Genomic DNA, 16,340 nt, shown 5'->3' on the forward strand with positions numbered 1-16,340 from the left:
TCTCAGTGTTGACTCAGAGTGTGTCTTTCGTAGGTTTCCCTTTCTCTGATCCACACAGCATGTGTGTGTGTGTAAACACAGCCAGCTGCTCCTCCTCACATGCTGGCGACACCCATCCTCAAACTGTAGATCTGGGGGGGAGGGAACAAGGAAGTATATGGGCAGAAAGGAGCTTCCTGTGAAGGAGGGGTTAAGATACCACTCCTCTTTATGACTGGGTGTTTGCTTTACAGGAAAACAGAACCTATCTGTTATTAGGAAGCTGGAAAACGACGTTCAGTCAGTTTTAAACCTTTCTTCACTGTTCTTAACCCTTAAAAGTTCCTTAAATAACCATATGCATTTATCCCTAAGGAGACAAAAACATGGAAAAAATAATAGATTGATATTTTTTCCACTCTAAACGAGTCAGCCTTTTAAAACTACGTCAGCCTGAAATATACATTTTCAATATTCATCATATTTTGGGAATTTTAACTCTTTAAAGGCAAAGTCAATGACTGGCAGGTACATTGATTTTGATGTGTCATTTTTTTTACAGTGTCAGGTTAAAAAAAAAAAAAACTGTGGTCCTAAGGTAAACAAGTGCCATCTTCCTACAATCAGCTGTAAAAATATTATAAATTTATATTTCTTACCACTTAAACAGTTCAATCTCTTAGAACTACTTCAGCCTGAAATATATGTGGCGATTATTCATTATATTTTGGGGATTTTAACTCTTTAAAGGCCAGTATGTTTACACAACTCCATTTTATTGATGATGCATTATTTTATTGTTTTTATTTTTAATTTAATTTTTTTTTTTTTTTTTTTTTGCAGTATCAGATAAAAAAAAACTCACACTCATGGCTCTCAGGACAAAAATGCCAACTTCCTTAAATCAGCCCTAAAATTATTTTATATTTTTTTCCACTTTAAATAGGTCAATATCTGAAAACTGCTTCAGCCTGAAATAAACACATCAGATGTTTATTATATTTTGACAATTTTTAACTCTTTAAAGGCCAGTATGTTTGCACAACTCCACTTTTTTTAATTATGAGAAAAATAATTTCCATAACAAACACTTAAAGAAAAATCTGATTGTTATTATCATCTTAACATAAAGGAATGCATTAGTTTACGTTAGGATAAATGTGTCCAATGGGACATTTTTTGGTTGTTAGGGACAAATGTGTCGGGTTTTTTGCAGTTTTGTCATTTTAGGCTCATTTAAGAAATTGAGATGGCAATTCTGAAAATGTTCTTAAAAAAATGAATATCCTCTGGCAAATTTAGGCTTTATTCATTCAACACCAAAATGGCTGGGAAATAAAAACAAAACTGAATGGTGCAAACGTCCCTAGGACAGGGGTCATCAAGTACATCTGCACAAGGGCCAGATTTAGTCTGGACAGAAACTCTGGGGGCCGGACTTTCAAATACGCAAAAATTAAATCAATATTTTGGTCTGATTTAAATGTTATTGTAGTAGTATTTGTACCCTCTTTCAAAATGCAGGACATTTTTAGAATGAGATCTTCTATTATCTATGATGCAGCAGACCACAAGGAGAAATGGGCCCTCCCCGACTGTGATTTAGCAACATTATTAACCCATTTTTGACACTTTGAACCCCTTGTTGATACTTCTTGCCCCATTTTGCCTCTTTAAACCATTTTTTGAAAGATTTTAACCCCCTTTGACCCACTTTTCCTGCAAGTTTTATCCCCGTTCTGCCACTCTTATCCATTTTTTCCACTTTTCTTCTATTTCTGCCACTCTCTGCCCACTTTTCGTTACATTTTTTCAGCAATTTTTGCAACTTTAAAACCAATTTTTGCCACTTTTTACCCATTTTGATACTTTTTTGCCATTCTTGACCAATTTAAAACTTTTTTCCTGCATGTTTAATCCTCTTTGTGCCACTCTTTTACCCATTTTTGCCACTTTTCTCCTACTTTTGCCAGTTTTTAACCCATTTCATTACTTTTTTGCACTATTTTTTGTCATTTGTAACCAATTTTTGATACTTTTTGCCCCTTTTTTCCTCTTTTACAATTTTTTTCTACATTTAACCCCTTTTCACAACTTTGTCTGCCAATTTTTGTCCCTTTGTGCCACTCCACAACCCATTTTGCCACTTACCACCCGTTTTTGCTACTCTTTAACCCCTTGTCACAACTTTTTCTGGTCATTTTTGCAGCACTTCTGCCAACCTTAACACTTTTTTAAATATCTACTAATCATGACAGTAAATTTTATGTAAAAACAGATCAAATGTGAAGTCATTCTCAAACTATGTCAATGTTAATTCTTTGTTGGAAGGATTCAACCGCTATAGACATTTAAAGCCAAAGGATACTCTCAAAATCACAACATCTTCTTTTCCTCCTTCTCTGAGTTTAGCCTAATGATCCTCTGGGGGCTGGACAGGAAGCCTTATGGCCCCCGGGCCACCAGTTGATTATCAGTGCCCTTGGATCTCTTAAGAGTTAACATGAAATGAATCTAACACAGAAAATATTTGTACAGGTTATCCAACTACTGTATGAGCAGCAGCATTACAAGCTGTGGCCACAGGGTGGCGTTAGAGTTCCACTGAGCTTCCCCGCCATGTGGAGATGTGTTGATGTGGATCTCATCCTCACTGACCTCACCTTTAGTTGTTCAGATGTGCGGGCTGTTGATCTAAGCCATACATGTGACTGATCGTTTTAGCTGTTTTATCAACCTTGTAATGCACTGATCACCAACTGGCGGCCCGAGGGCCAAATCAGGCCCCAGAAGATCATTAAATTCAGAAAAGAAGATGTTCTGCTTTTAGGAGTGTCTTTTGGCTTCAAATGTTTGCAGCTGTTAAATCCATCCAAACAAATATCACTATTAAAATAGTTTAAGAATGATCTGATTTTGACCTGTTTTTACAGAAATTCACTCTTCATTCATAATTAGTAAATGTATTTTTAAAAATGGGTTAAGACTGGCAGAAATGTTGCAAAAATGGCCTGAGATGACACAAAGGAGCAAAAATGTGCAGGAAAAGAGGTTAAAATGTGGCAAAAAAAATCGTATAAGAGGAAAAAAGAGGCAAAAAGTCTAAAAAATGAGTTATTAGTGGCAAAAATGGTGCAAAAAAGTCATAAAAGGGTTAAAAAGTGTCAAAATGGATACTAGAGTGGCACAAAGGGGCAAAAATGTGCAGGGAAAGAGATTAAAATGTGGCAAAAAATTGGTAAAAGAGGAAAAAAGAGGCAGAAATGTTTTAAAAAATGAGTTCTTAGTGGCAAAAATGGTGTAAAAAAGTAATGAAAAGGGTCAAAAAGTGGCAAAATGGATACTAGAGTGGCACAAAGGGGCAAAAATGTGCAGCAAAAGAGATTAAAATGTGGCAAAAAAATTGGTGAAAGAGGAAAAAAGGGCAAAAGGCATAAAAAAATTAGTTATTAGTGGTAAAAATGGTGCAAAAAAGTCATAAAAGGGTTAAAAAGTGTCAAAATGGATACTAGAGTGGCACAAAGGGGCAAAAATGTGCAGGGAAAGAGATTAAAATGTGGCAAAAAATTGGTAAAAGAGGAAAAAAGGGGCAAAAATGTTTTAAAAAATGAGTTCTTAGTGGCAAAAATGGTGCAAAAATGTTATGAAAAAGGGTTAAAAAGTGGCAAAATGGATATTAGAGTGGCGCAAAGGGGCAAAATAAGCAGGAAAATGGGTTTAAAAGGGGTTAGAGAAAAGAAAAATTGTTTTATAGAGGCAAAAAGTTATCAAAAATGAGTTAAAAGTGGCAAAAATATTTGAAAAAAAGCCTGGCAAAGTAGTGAAAAGCAGTTAAAATGTGTCAAAATGGGCAAAAGTGGCAAAAACTAACATAAAAGTGGCAAAAACCATCAAAAATAAGTTGATGGGCAGAAAATGTTGCAGAAATGGCCAAATGAAGTAATGAAAAGGGTTAAAAGTGTCAAAAATGAATTCATATTAGTGCTTAATCACAACTGGGGAGGGTCCATCATTTGGGATTTTCAGGGGCCCGGACAATCCTGTGGGCCAGTCTGTCTCTTTGTGGCCTGCTGTGTTATAGATAACAGGGATAGATCTCGCTGTAATACCTAAAAATATCCTGGGTTTTGAAAAGAAATAGAAATGCTAATACAATCATATTTTAATCAGACCAAAATATTGATTTCATTCTTGTGTATTTGAAAGTCCGGCCCCCAGAGTCTCTGTGGAGACTAAATCTGGCCCTTGCGCAGACGTGGTTGACGACCCGTTGTAGTGATTTCTGCTGTTGCATGAATTTACACAGAAGCATTTTTGCAATGTTCCTTTAATACAAGTAATGGACGCATGACAGTTTCTTAAATGAATAAGTTTTATATGGTTTCTGAAACTGTGATTTTAAAAGTGTTTTATTCGTAATTGTGTAATGACAATATTTTTTTATCATTTGTAATTTCTGACTGTTGTTTTATGTCTCCTGCTGGTCTGTTCTTTTATTTCTGTTCATATATTTTTGCTATAAATTTAGCTATAAATAAATGTGTGCATCATTTTTTAGACATGGTTAATCTCATGCTTTACTGTCCCTTTCAGCAGACTATGATAAACTCTGTCAGCGTCTCCCTGCAGCTACAGTGGGATAAAATAAGTCCACCTCTGCTCCTTAATGTCTCATTTCACTTTAAAAGACTCAGACAGAGAACAGGTCAGAAGTCATCTCAACCTTGTGGTATCAAACATTTACCTGTTTACTGTCTCCTTTTTCATTTTGAATCCATAACAAGCTCCTTTTTCTGTGGTTAATCTCACGCCAAAATCTTTAATCTGCAGTATCTGAAGTTTGAGCTTCTGCCACTCCAGAGAACCTCTCCACTACTTCATAAGCCACTGAAGAGCTTTCTGATTCCTTTAAAACAGTGAAATTATCAGCGTCAGCTGGAGAGGAGGCGAGCTCCTCTGAACCCAACCCCAGGTAGCTCTAAAGCAGCACTGAGCTGATATCAACCTCCAGCAGCTGCCGCCACCTCACGGGGAAAAGTTTGTCTCATGTGTCGCATCATTCAAAGAAGAGTTTCCAGAGCTGGTGGGCAGCGGTCTGCTCAGTGTTTCAGGTCGCCTCTTCAAAGCCAAACAGGAGCGCCGACGGCCTGTTTCAGTCTAGAATGTCATAACAGGAAGGCAGGACTGGAGTCAGCTGAGCTTCTGGACTCTGTTAGGAAAGAGGCTGGTTCTCTCCACTCGTCCTCATTGGTGCACACAAGAACCAGAATTATTTAACTGTCTGTTCATCCGTTCACTTTTAATGTGTTTCTTATCAATGAAAGTAGTAGCAGTCATAGACGAAAGTACTGGCCCCCCCGTGGAATTTTTACAGAAAATACACCATTTCTCCCAGAAAGTGTTGCAATTACAAATGTTTTTGGCATACACATGTTTATTTCCTTTATGTGAACTGGAACAACACAAAAAAACAGAAGAAAAAAGACAAAATTGACATAATTTTACACTAAACTAAAAAAAAAAAAAATGGGCCAGACAAAATGATTGTCACCCTTTTAAAACTGTGGGTAAATCATTTTATTTCCAGCATGTGATGCTCATTTAAACTCACCTGTGGCAGTAACAGGTGCTGGCAATCTAGAAATCACACCTGAAGCCAGTTAGAATGTCTAAAGTTGACTCAGCCTTTGTGTTGTGTGTCTGTGTGTGTCACACCAAGCATGGAGAAGAGAAAGAAGAGCCCAGAACTGTCTGAGGACTTCAGAAGCAAAATTGTGGAAAAAATATGAACAATCTCAAGGTTAAAGACCATCTCCAGAGATCTTGAAATTCCTCTGTCCACTGTGTGTAATATAATCAAGAAGTTTATAACCCATGGAGCTGTGGCTAATCTCCCTGGACGTGGACGGAAGAGAAAAACTGACAAAAGAAAGCAACACAGGATAGTTGGAATGGTGGATAAACATCCTCAGCCAACTTCCACACAAATTCAGGCTGTCCTGCAGACTCAGGGTGCAAAAGTGTCAGCTCAGACCATACGTGTTCAGATGAGACTAAGGTAGAGCTTTTTGGAAAAGCACGTCATTCTACTTTTTACAGAAAACAGGATGAGGCCTACAAAGAAAAGAACACAGTACCTACAGTCAAACATGGTGGAGGTTCAAGGATGTTTTGGGGTTGTTTTGCTGCCTCTGGCACTGGGTGCCTTGACTGTGTGCAAGGAATCATGAAATCTGGAGACTATCAAAAGATTTTGGGTACAATGTAGGGCCTAGTGTCAGAAAACAGAGGTCATGGGTGTTCCAGCAGGACAATGACCCCATACATACCTCAAAAAGCACCAAGAAATGGTTGGAGACAAAGCTGGAGAGTTCTGAAGTGGCCAGCAATGAGTCCGGATCTAAATCCCATTGAACTCCTATGGAGAGATCTTAAATTGATGTTGGAAGAAGGCACCCTTCAAATCTGAAAGACCTGGAGCAGTTTGCAAAAGAAGAGTGGTCCAAAATTCCAGTTGAGAGGTGTAAGAAGCTTGTTGATGGTTATAGGAAGCGATTGGTTTCAGTTATTTTTTTACGAGGGTGTGCAACCAAATATTAAGTTGAGGGTGCCAACAATTTTGTCCGACCTATTTTTTGAGCTTTGTGTAAAATTATGTCAATTTTGTCTTTTTTCTTCTGCTTTCTTGTGTTGTTCCAATGCACATAAAGGAAATAAACATGTGTATACCAAAAACAATTTTGATTGTGACAATTTCTGGGTGAAATGGTGTATTTTCTGGAAAAATTCCAGGGGTGCCAATACTTCCATGACTGTATGTGTAGGTTGTTGGGCCTCGTGTTCAAACTTTGATTGCAAGCAGAATATCTCAGACATATTGAGGTATTTTTGTCAAACTTTGCACAATTGTCCACAGTGACTCAAGGATAAACCCATTATGTTTTGGAGGTTAAAGGTCACAGTTTAGAACCAGCCTTGCCCTTCTAAGTTAAAAGTCACCGAGCCTCATGTTCATTCATTGCATGTAAATCTTTTTATATTTCAATCAGGTTCTGAGTGAATTATCTGAAAACTTTGCACAAATGTCCACTCTGACTCCAGGAGAAATTAGAGACATTTCTGGAAGTAAGGTCATGGTGAAAACCACGACAGCCTTCATTCTTGCCCGCTAGGACATTTAGCACCCAGGTGGTAGCTCTAGTTTAGGAGCAGAGTCTTTGCTGTATCAGGCGGCATGAGACAAACAGAATGTGGCAGAAAGGGCAGCAGAAGTTTCCATAAATACATCACAGAGGATGCCATTGACGAAGCATCTGCCTGCAGAGCCAGATGACTGTTAATACAACAGTTCAGTGGAGGTACCGGAGTTTTCCACAACTCTGAAACAAGCTTTAAAACTTTTAGAGACGTTGTATTAAAATATAAAACAAAAACGATAAATTTACTTTCTACGCTCCGCTTTGCCTTTAAAAGTTTCCCTGTTCCAGCCTGATTCAGTCGACTGTGTGCCGGAGATAACAGGCTGTTATTTTATCCTCTAAATTTGTACCTTTCATCTCCTTTGACTTCACCAGATAAGCCAGACTGAAGGCTGAAACAGGATTGTATTCAAAGAGAGAGAGACAGCCTTGAACTCTTCTTATCTCACTGCTCTTTATCTCCATCTACATTTGTAGACTTATCAAAGAGAAAAGGGCAGCCACACGCACGCTGCAGACCGTCTACTGCACATTTAGGAACACATGCATTATCGCAGCTGCTTTATGAAACATGAAGATCAAGATTAGATCATCTGCAGATCTGCAGATGACTGAAAAAGAGGAACATCTCTGCAGAGGCAGCATGCACAAGAAGAAGCTGTGATCTTTTAAAGCAGGGGTGTCAAACTCAATCACAGCAGGGTCCAGATTCTGAACTTGGGTCTAACCTGAGGGCCGAACAATTTCAAGTCTAAATAAATAAATAAAGATAACAGGGTGGACATTTAACCATAAAATGTCAACCTCATTTTCACCAGAAATGAATTATGGGGGTAAAAATCTTGGCACTGATAATAAATGATTTTGTGATTAAAAGGTGAACATGATAAGTTAAAAACTCAAAATCTGAGAAAACATGACATTTAAAGTCAAAATAACATTTTAAAAGGCAAAATATGAGATAGAATACTGAAACCATGAATTTTAAAAGTCAAAAACTAAATTAAATTCAAAATCCTGATTTTTCACAGTCAAAACATGACTAAACATCGAAATCATGAGTTTAAAATGTCAAACTATGAGATAAAATTTAAAATGAATGAGTTTTAAAAATCAAATTATGAAATGAAATTAAAAATCACGCATTTTTAAGGTAAAAAAAGACAAAGTCAAAGTTAGGAGTTGAAAAAGGTCAAAACTAAGATAAAAGAAAAAATTATGAATTTTAAAGGTGAAAAATGAGATAAAAGTTAACATTAGGAGTTGAAGAGGGTCAAAACATGAGATAAAAGTAAAAATCATGACTTTAAAAGGTCAAAACAGGATTTCAATTTTAAAATTATGAATCTTAAAGGGAAGAAATAAGCTAAAAGTCAAAGTTAGGCGTTGAAAAAGGTCAAAACGTGAGATAAAAGTCAAAATCATTACTTTTACAGATCAAAATAGGATTTTAAATTTAGAATTAAGACTTATAGTTTAAAATTTGAGATAAAAGTCAAAATCATGATTTTAAAAGGTCAAAATAGGATTTAAAATTTAGAGTTATGAATCTTAAAGGGGAAAAAATGAGCTTAAAGTCAAAGTTAGGAGTTGAAAAGGGTCAAAATGTGAGATAAAAGTCAAAATCATGACTTTAAAAGATCAAAATAGGATTTAAAATTTAGAGTTATGAATCTTAAAGGTAAAAATTTGAGCATGAAGTAAAAATCATGAGATGTTCAGTTTAAAATGTGAAATAAAAAGTCAAAACCATAACTTTTATTATTTTATTATTATTACTTTTAGTTGCAACTTGAGATGCAAAATTGAAAATATAAAGAAAACACAAATTTCTTTCCCACATTCCTGCCTTTTATCAAATTATTTTTACTGTTTACTTTCTCATTTTTATGACTCAACAAGGATTTTTTAATCATCAGGGTTAAGTTTACATTGTTATACTGGAGGAAATCTGCAGACCTCATACTGGTGGGCGTTTTAATAAAAATCTGATCTGGTGGGCCGGGTACAACTGTATCACAGGCCACATTTGGCCCCCGGGCCTTGAGTTTGACACCCGGCATGCTTTGAGTTTTAAAGCATGCTGAATTTGACCGTTTCAGGAGAAATTTCTGGATTGAAGTTTGATCATCTCCTTATTAACTGTCAGCGTGGGAACCTCCTCTCTCTGAGGACTATTTTACTGTTTGTCTGCAGAAGCTGATCCATTGGTGACGGATGATGACCGCGGTACATCCTGCCCACCTCAACCTCACTCAGACTCCAGTCAATCATCAGTCGCTCAGACTAATATCAAGTTACAGCCTTCTCCTCTGTGTTGACTGAAAAAGCACGGGGAAGGCACGATGCTATGAAACAGCTACAACTGATAGCACGTCTGCAGACGACGAGGCATCACAGCAAACACCTCCAGATTTCTGCAAAGAGAAGCACAATCAAAAGGCCAAAGATTTGTGCAAACCACTCAGACTGCCAAGAACTCCAGTCCTGATAACATGCTGTACCAGAGAGCTGTGCACGGACCTTTCCTGTTCATCGATGATCCATTCAAACAATAAAACCATGAGTCTTTTAATTCAATCCTTTCTTTGCTTGACGTACTTCCATATCCTCTTTACAAAGTCCACTTATAAAAACATACATGAAGTGAAAGCATCAGCTTTATATAACAGATTCTGAGATAAAAATAATCCCCTCAAGCTCTGAGGAAGCAAACCTTCATTTCAAACACAGTTGTGATCCATGATTACTGTTGATCTGCAGGGATCAGTCCAATTAAAAAGCAGCCCTATGGCAGGGTCTGTTGTCCCCCTACTTAGTATTCAGCGCTGAGCAAACAGAGCTGATCTCAGCGCGACTTCATGTCGACGCTGTAATCTGTGTGTTTACTGAACCTGTGAACATGTAAACCCCTCACATGTCACTCCACTGACCTGAGAGATGCACTCACCATACCAACACAGGATCAGGGATTTCTCTGCCAGTGTTTCTATTTCATTTCTTTCTTTAAGCTCTAACATGGAATTATAACTATACTGGGTTTAAAGCCCAGCCTCCAGGACAAAAGGAGAGAAACTCAGAATAAAAATACTTCTCTGACCTCGTCTGCAGCTCTGGAGAGCTTTTAAAGGTTTAGGTACAGTTGGTTCCATTGTATGCTCTTTTACAGGCTGTGGAAGAAGAAAGCTACATACTAAAGTACATGTATTTGAATACATCGTCATTACAGTCCTTGTTGTTGTACTGGTGAGGCGGCTGAATACTTTTGTCCATATAGTGCAGGGGTGTCAAACTCAATGACAGAAGCGGCTGGATTCTGAATTAAAGTCTGGCCTGAGGGCCTAACAGGGTTGAACCAAACAGTCGACCTCATTTTCAGCAGTAATAAATTAAGAGGGAAAATTAACACTGATGATAAATGATTTTGAGATTTATAAAGTCAAAATAAGCTAAAAGGCTCAAATCTGTCCATTCATCAAAGACATTTCACTTTAACTTGTATCCTCATGATTGAAAAATATACAAACGAGGTCAGTGTTTGCTTTAACTGTTTCAAAAGCTGTCGTTGCAATGAGTTGAGGGAAATCACAAGGAATTTAGGAATAAAAAGATTATGTATACAGTCTTCTTTGGATGTTTGCAGTGCTTTTCAAATGTTTTATATTTGAGTATATCAGAGAAACTGGGTAGTCTGGTTCAGGACTAGAAAGCTTGATTTAAGGATTTTAAATGGGGAAATTTACTTCAGGAATCAGAGCTGCCAAAGCAGGAGGCGGCTCAGCCACCCCTCTAGATGATTCTGGTTTCCATACAGATAAACCAGCTCCCATAAACCAACGCTCATTGTCCACAGACCTCTCTGAGCCAATTAGCGTGGTCTTTGCCTCAAGTCGCTCTGCCAGCTCACATCAAGACAGCTCGTCTTCTCAGAGATGACTGAGCATCCACGGCTCGAGGACGGAGACAATATGGGAGAAAAGGAGTAACAGTAGCTGCGGTTACATGAGCCTTTTTTTCACGATCAGATTAAATTCATTCGGATCAGAGATGAAAACGTGTCTGTGCACATGGATGCTGAAAGATACAATCCGATTCAGATACGTGTGCTCAGACATCTCAATCTGATCTGAATACAAGTGTTCTGACATGCACCTTATCGTCCCACCGGTTAAATCTACCGACAATTTGCTGTAGAAGAAGAAATTCTTCTTCTGCATCTGTAAACAAACCACCTGACTTACACTAGCCATCCCCAAATGACAGCCAGCGGGCCAGGTCTGGTGCCAGTAGGTGTCATCTGGCCCGCGAGACGTTTGGGGAAAAAGATGGATATTTTTTGATATTAATTGACAATATTTACGTATTTCACATACAAATTTCCACTCACTTACTCGATCTACCTATAGTCATAGCAAGGAAAGGTCGTAATATGATGCAATAAATGGTTTAAATAGCCTATGGTACATTGAACTCTCTTTAGAGCAGGGAGGAACATCATAAAAAGATGCACAGCAGAGCATCCTCTCAGCTCTGCAAACATGCTGTCAAAAAATAGGCTGATACAGACTGTATGATTTTTTAGACTGAAGGATATTCGTTTATTTTGTCTACTTTTATGGGGGTTTTTTTTATCTTTTTTTTTTTTAAATGAAGAATTTAACCACCGTGCATAGCTGCAATTCGCTCTCTAGAGTCCTGTCCTGTCTGCATCTCTGCCTAGAGTCTGCATCTCTAGGCCTTAACAAATATCAGAGCCAGAGGTTTTTGCCTTTTAAAAACCAAACTTCTATCTTTGGGTGATTAAAACGGCTGCTGTCAGGATAGCAAACACTCCCTGCATAACAGTCCATCAGCCACAAACGCAGACATCGTACCTTACCTCAGTGAGTGATTCAGATCAGTGTCAGCCTGATTTAACCCCTTATTATAAAAATCTTTAATGTCAAACTAGTATCAACTAAATTTATTATACGATATAATTTTATGTCAACAAGAAGTGCAATTATGGTCTCGATCACTTGTGTTAAATGGGGAATCCTGTGGTGTACAGTCATGGACAAAAATGTTGGCACCTCTGGAATTTTTCCAGAAAATACATCATTTCTCCCAGAAATTGTTGCAATCAACAAATGTCATGGTATGGTAAAAATTCCTCTCATAACTGTAAAAACAAATTCTTCATAACTAAAAATGTAATCCTAATCTGTACACAGGCTGTCCTATGACTTGGTGCAGCGCTAAAAGGCATCCAAAATTACACACGGAGATGGGTCAGTTCATGACACATGCAGGGGTGTAAGGGGGATTCTGATAGAACGGATATGCAGAAGAGCGACTGTAGGGCTCATACGTGCCTTAAAGTCATGTTTTCACTCAGTAGGTGAGGGGTGTAGCTCTGTGAGTCTAAAAATGTTTAAAAATGTAAAAAAAAAAAAAAAAAGCTGTGTGATACATAGCACATTTATGCCTGTCCTGTTTAGATTACATCTTCGAACATCATAGACATTTAAATGGTGTAATGAGTAGAAAAAAATCCAGTGTCTGGCCCTCGGCTTTCTGATCTTGAAATATTTTGGGATAAAAGTTAGGAACCCTGCTTTACACCATCAGGACGCTCGCTCGTGTTTTTCAACTCATCCCCGCGCGAAAATATTGGTTTGTATACCCACTCGTGTTCGTACTTGCTATTATCTTTATTTATACTTTATTGTACTCAGAAATAGACCTTTATCGTGTGCTGCAGACAGTTCTGTTTCTGGTGCTTCCCCTGTTAAAGCAGCTCAGCGGTACATAGGCTTCTGCTGTAGTCCATTCAAAGGAGGAGAGTAACGAAGCATGTCACGTGGGGCAGACATGTGCAGTAAGACAAAAACACCCCAAACAGGGAGAGGTGATCAGATCAAGTGTTTTCATGGACGCTGATCCAAATGAGGATCGACATAAACCACCCCTCCCGTTAGGAATGAAATTCCTTTCAGAATTCGCCGGATCGGAAGATTTCATTCTGAATGGAGTGTGTATATGAAGCATTTTCATTCCGATCAGGCATTTATTCAGATTGCAAGTGGTCCATGTAAATATGCCTAGTGATGAAGGGAGGTTCCTGAAAAATCAAACCCACTTTGGAAACAGTGGTGTTGTTAAATGAATGAATTCTGTATGAAGTATTTATTATCCCTGAGTTTTTCTTTCTTTTAAAAGTCCTTAAAAGCATCAGAATGCAAGGAGGAAGCATTCAAACCACACAGTGGCATGTTTACAAAGATAGCCTTTATCAAACATTGGATGACATTCATGGTGTCTCTTTTCAAATACACAGCTTAACAAAGTCCTGATACTCAGCTTCGTATCAGTCAACATTAAATATGAATTCTCTCTGAACACCAGCACTATTAGTGTTACATCCACAGAGATCTGATGACAACATGTTTGGATAAACTTGATAAAACTTGGGGCAGCAGTGGTAGAATCGGACGTCTCAACCGGATGGTCGGGGGTTTGATGCCCAGCTCCTGCAGCCTCACGTCGATTTGGACAAGACGCTAAACCCCAAACATTGATGAACACTTCACAAAGCAGCACTTTACAAGCTCAAGCCCATTTACTTTCTATTACACATGCAGGTGAACTTCAGCAATAATCAAGGGGAACCCAGCAGTAAGTATAAACTTTGACAGAATTTCTTTTGTTTTGTTCTATGGAAATGATGATGATGTATCATCAAATCAAAATAATTGATAATTCAATTACTATGGGCATGTTTATCTACAGATAGTGTAGTATTTGTTATAATGACATGCATCCAAATTTTAGGCATATAACCAAACTTTTAATAAAAAAAATGCCCTTTGTCTTGAAACATTGGTTTTTGATGTATTGAATATATCCTACAGAACCCCTGGCTGAAAAATATAGTTCCTGGTGGACATGAAAAACCCCCTTCGGGCTCATGAGATAGTTTTGAAACTTCTGGTGCACATGAGAAACAATGTTGTGAGAACAAGATGGTTTCAGGTGAGCACAAGAAAGGTTTGCAAAGGTTTACAATATATTGCCAAAAATATTCACTCACCCATCCAAATAATTTAAATCAGGTGTTCCAATCACTTCCATGTCCACAGGTGTATAAAATCAAGCACCTAGGCATGCAGACTGTTTCTGCAAACATTTGTGAAAGAATGGCTCACTCTCAGGAGCTCAGTGAATTCCAGTGTGGTACTGTGATAGGATGCCACCTGTGCAACAAGTCCAGTGGTGAAATTTCCTGGCTCCTAAGTATTCCACAGTCAACTGTCAGTGGGATTATAACAAAGTGGAAGCCATTGGGAACGACAGCAACTCAGCCACCAAGTGGTAGGCCACGTAAAATGACGGAGCGGGGTCAGTGGATGCTGAGGTCATAGTGTGCAGAGGTCACCAACTTTCTGCAGAGTCAGTGGCTACAGACCTCCAAACTTCATGTGGCCTTCAGATTAGCTCAAGAACAGAGAGTAGAACGGTAGAGAGCTTCATGGAATGGGTTTTCATGGCCGAGCAGCTGCATCCAAGCCATACATCACCAAGTGCAATGCAAAGTGTCGGATGCAGTGGTGTAAAGCACGCAATCTGATGGACCCGTCTGGGTTTGGCGGTTGCCAGGAGAACGGTACTTGTCTGACTGCATTGTGCCAAGTGTAAAATTTGGTGGAGGGGGGATTATGGTGTGGGCTTGTTTTTCAGGAGCTGGGCTTGTCCCCTTAGTTCCAGTGAAAGGAACTCTGAATGCTTCAGCATACCAAGAGATTTTGGACAATTCCATTAGGGATGCACAATATTGGATTTTTGCCAATATCCGATATGCCGATATTTACAGATTCATTTTAGCCGATACCGATATCGATACCGATATCTAAATATTCTTTTGGACAAATAATTTCAGTCCTTCTGGACACTTAAAGTTTTAAGGATGACCAAGGAAACTAACTTTAGTCCTTAAAAAACACATTAAAGTTTAAAGAATGAGGATAAATAAAGAAAAAGACTTCACCTGACATAGGTCTGTAGGTTCAGACTAAAACTCCACTAATTTCTTAGTATATATGGACAACATTTACAGTCAATATATGCTGAAATACACAGGCAAAATATCGGATGTCAATATTGGCAGAAATTTTGATATCTACCAGACCGATAATATTGTTCATCCCTAAATTCCATGCTCCCAAACTTTGTGGGAACAGTTTGGGGATGGCCCCTTCCTGTTCCAGCATGACTGTGCACCAGTGCACAAAGCAAGGTCCATAAAGACATGGATGAGAGAGTTTGGTGAGGATGAACTTGACTGGCCTGCTCAGAGTCCTGACCCTAACCTGACAGAACACCTTTGGGATGAATTAGAGCGGAGACTGAGAGCCAGGCCTTCTCATCCAACATCAGTGTGTGACCTCACAAATGTGCTTCTGGAAGAATGGTCAAAAATTCCAAAAAACACACTCCTAAACCTTGTGGAAAGCCTTCCCAGAAGAGTTGAAGCTGTTCTAGCTGCAAAGGGTGGACCGACGTCATATTAAACCCTATGGATTGAGAATGGGATGTCACTTAAGTTCATATGCGAGTCAAGGCAGGTGAGCGAATACTTTTGGCAATATAGTGTATTTTAATCTTTTTTCTTGGGGCTCCATAATATCCTTCTTCAGTCATCAAAAGATAAGCATCTGCAAAACTAAAATAATTCATGCTTATGCAGACGATACTCAGCTTTATTCCTTCAACCAGCAGTTAAAATGTCGCCTTAGCTGACCACACTGAGCAAACAAATGCATTTTTTTGTTTACAATCCATTTAAAAAGTAGGATATATTCTGAAGAAATTAATTGCACTTTTCAGAACTGTGAGAGCCAGTGTGGGAACCAGTGGTCAGATCTTTTAAAACTAAGCAGTTTTTCTGTATGCCCTTTGTTTAAGCTCACCAGAGTTTTTAGCAATTACAAATAAAGACTCTGGTGACAGAAATGATAACCATTATTAAAAGAAATGCACTCATTCACACAGATATATCATTATAAATATTGGACTGATACAAATGAAATACCCAAGACTATGTACACTCTGTATACTTCTTACCAGACTCATGAGCACAGATCATGTAAAACCCCTAAACACAAGGTTGTGGATGTTGCAGAG

The sequence above is a fragment of the Cheilinus undulatus genome, linkage group 13 (assembly GCF_018320785.1).
Source record: "Cheilinus undulatus linkage group 13, ASM1832078v1, whole genome shotgun sequence".
Taxonomy (NCBI): Eukaryota; Metazoa; Chordata; class Actinopteri; order Labriformes; family Labridae; genus Cheilinus; species Cheilinus undulatus.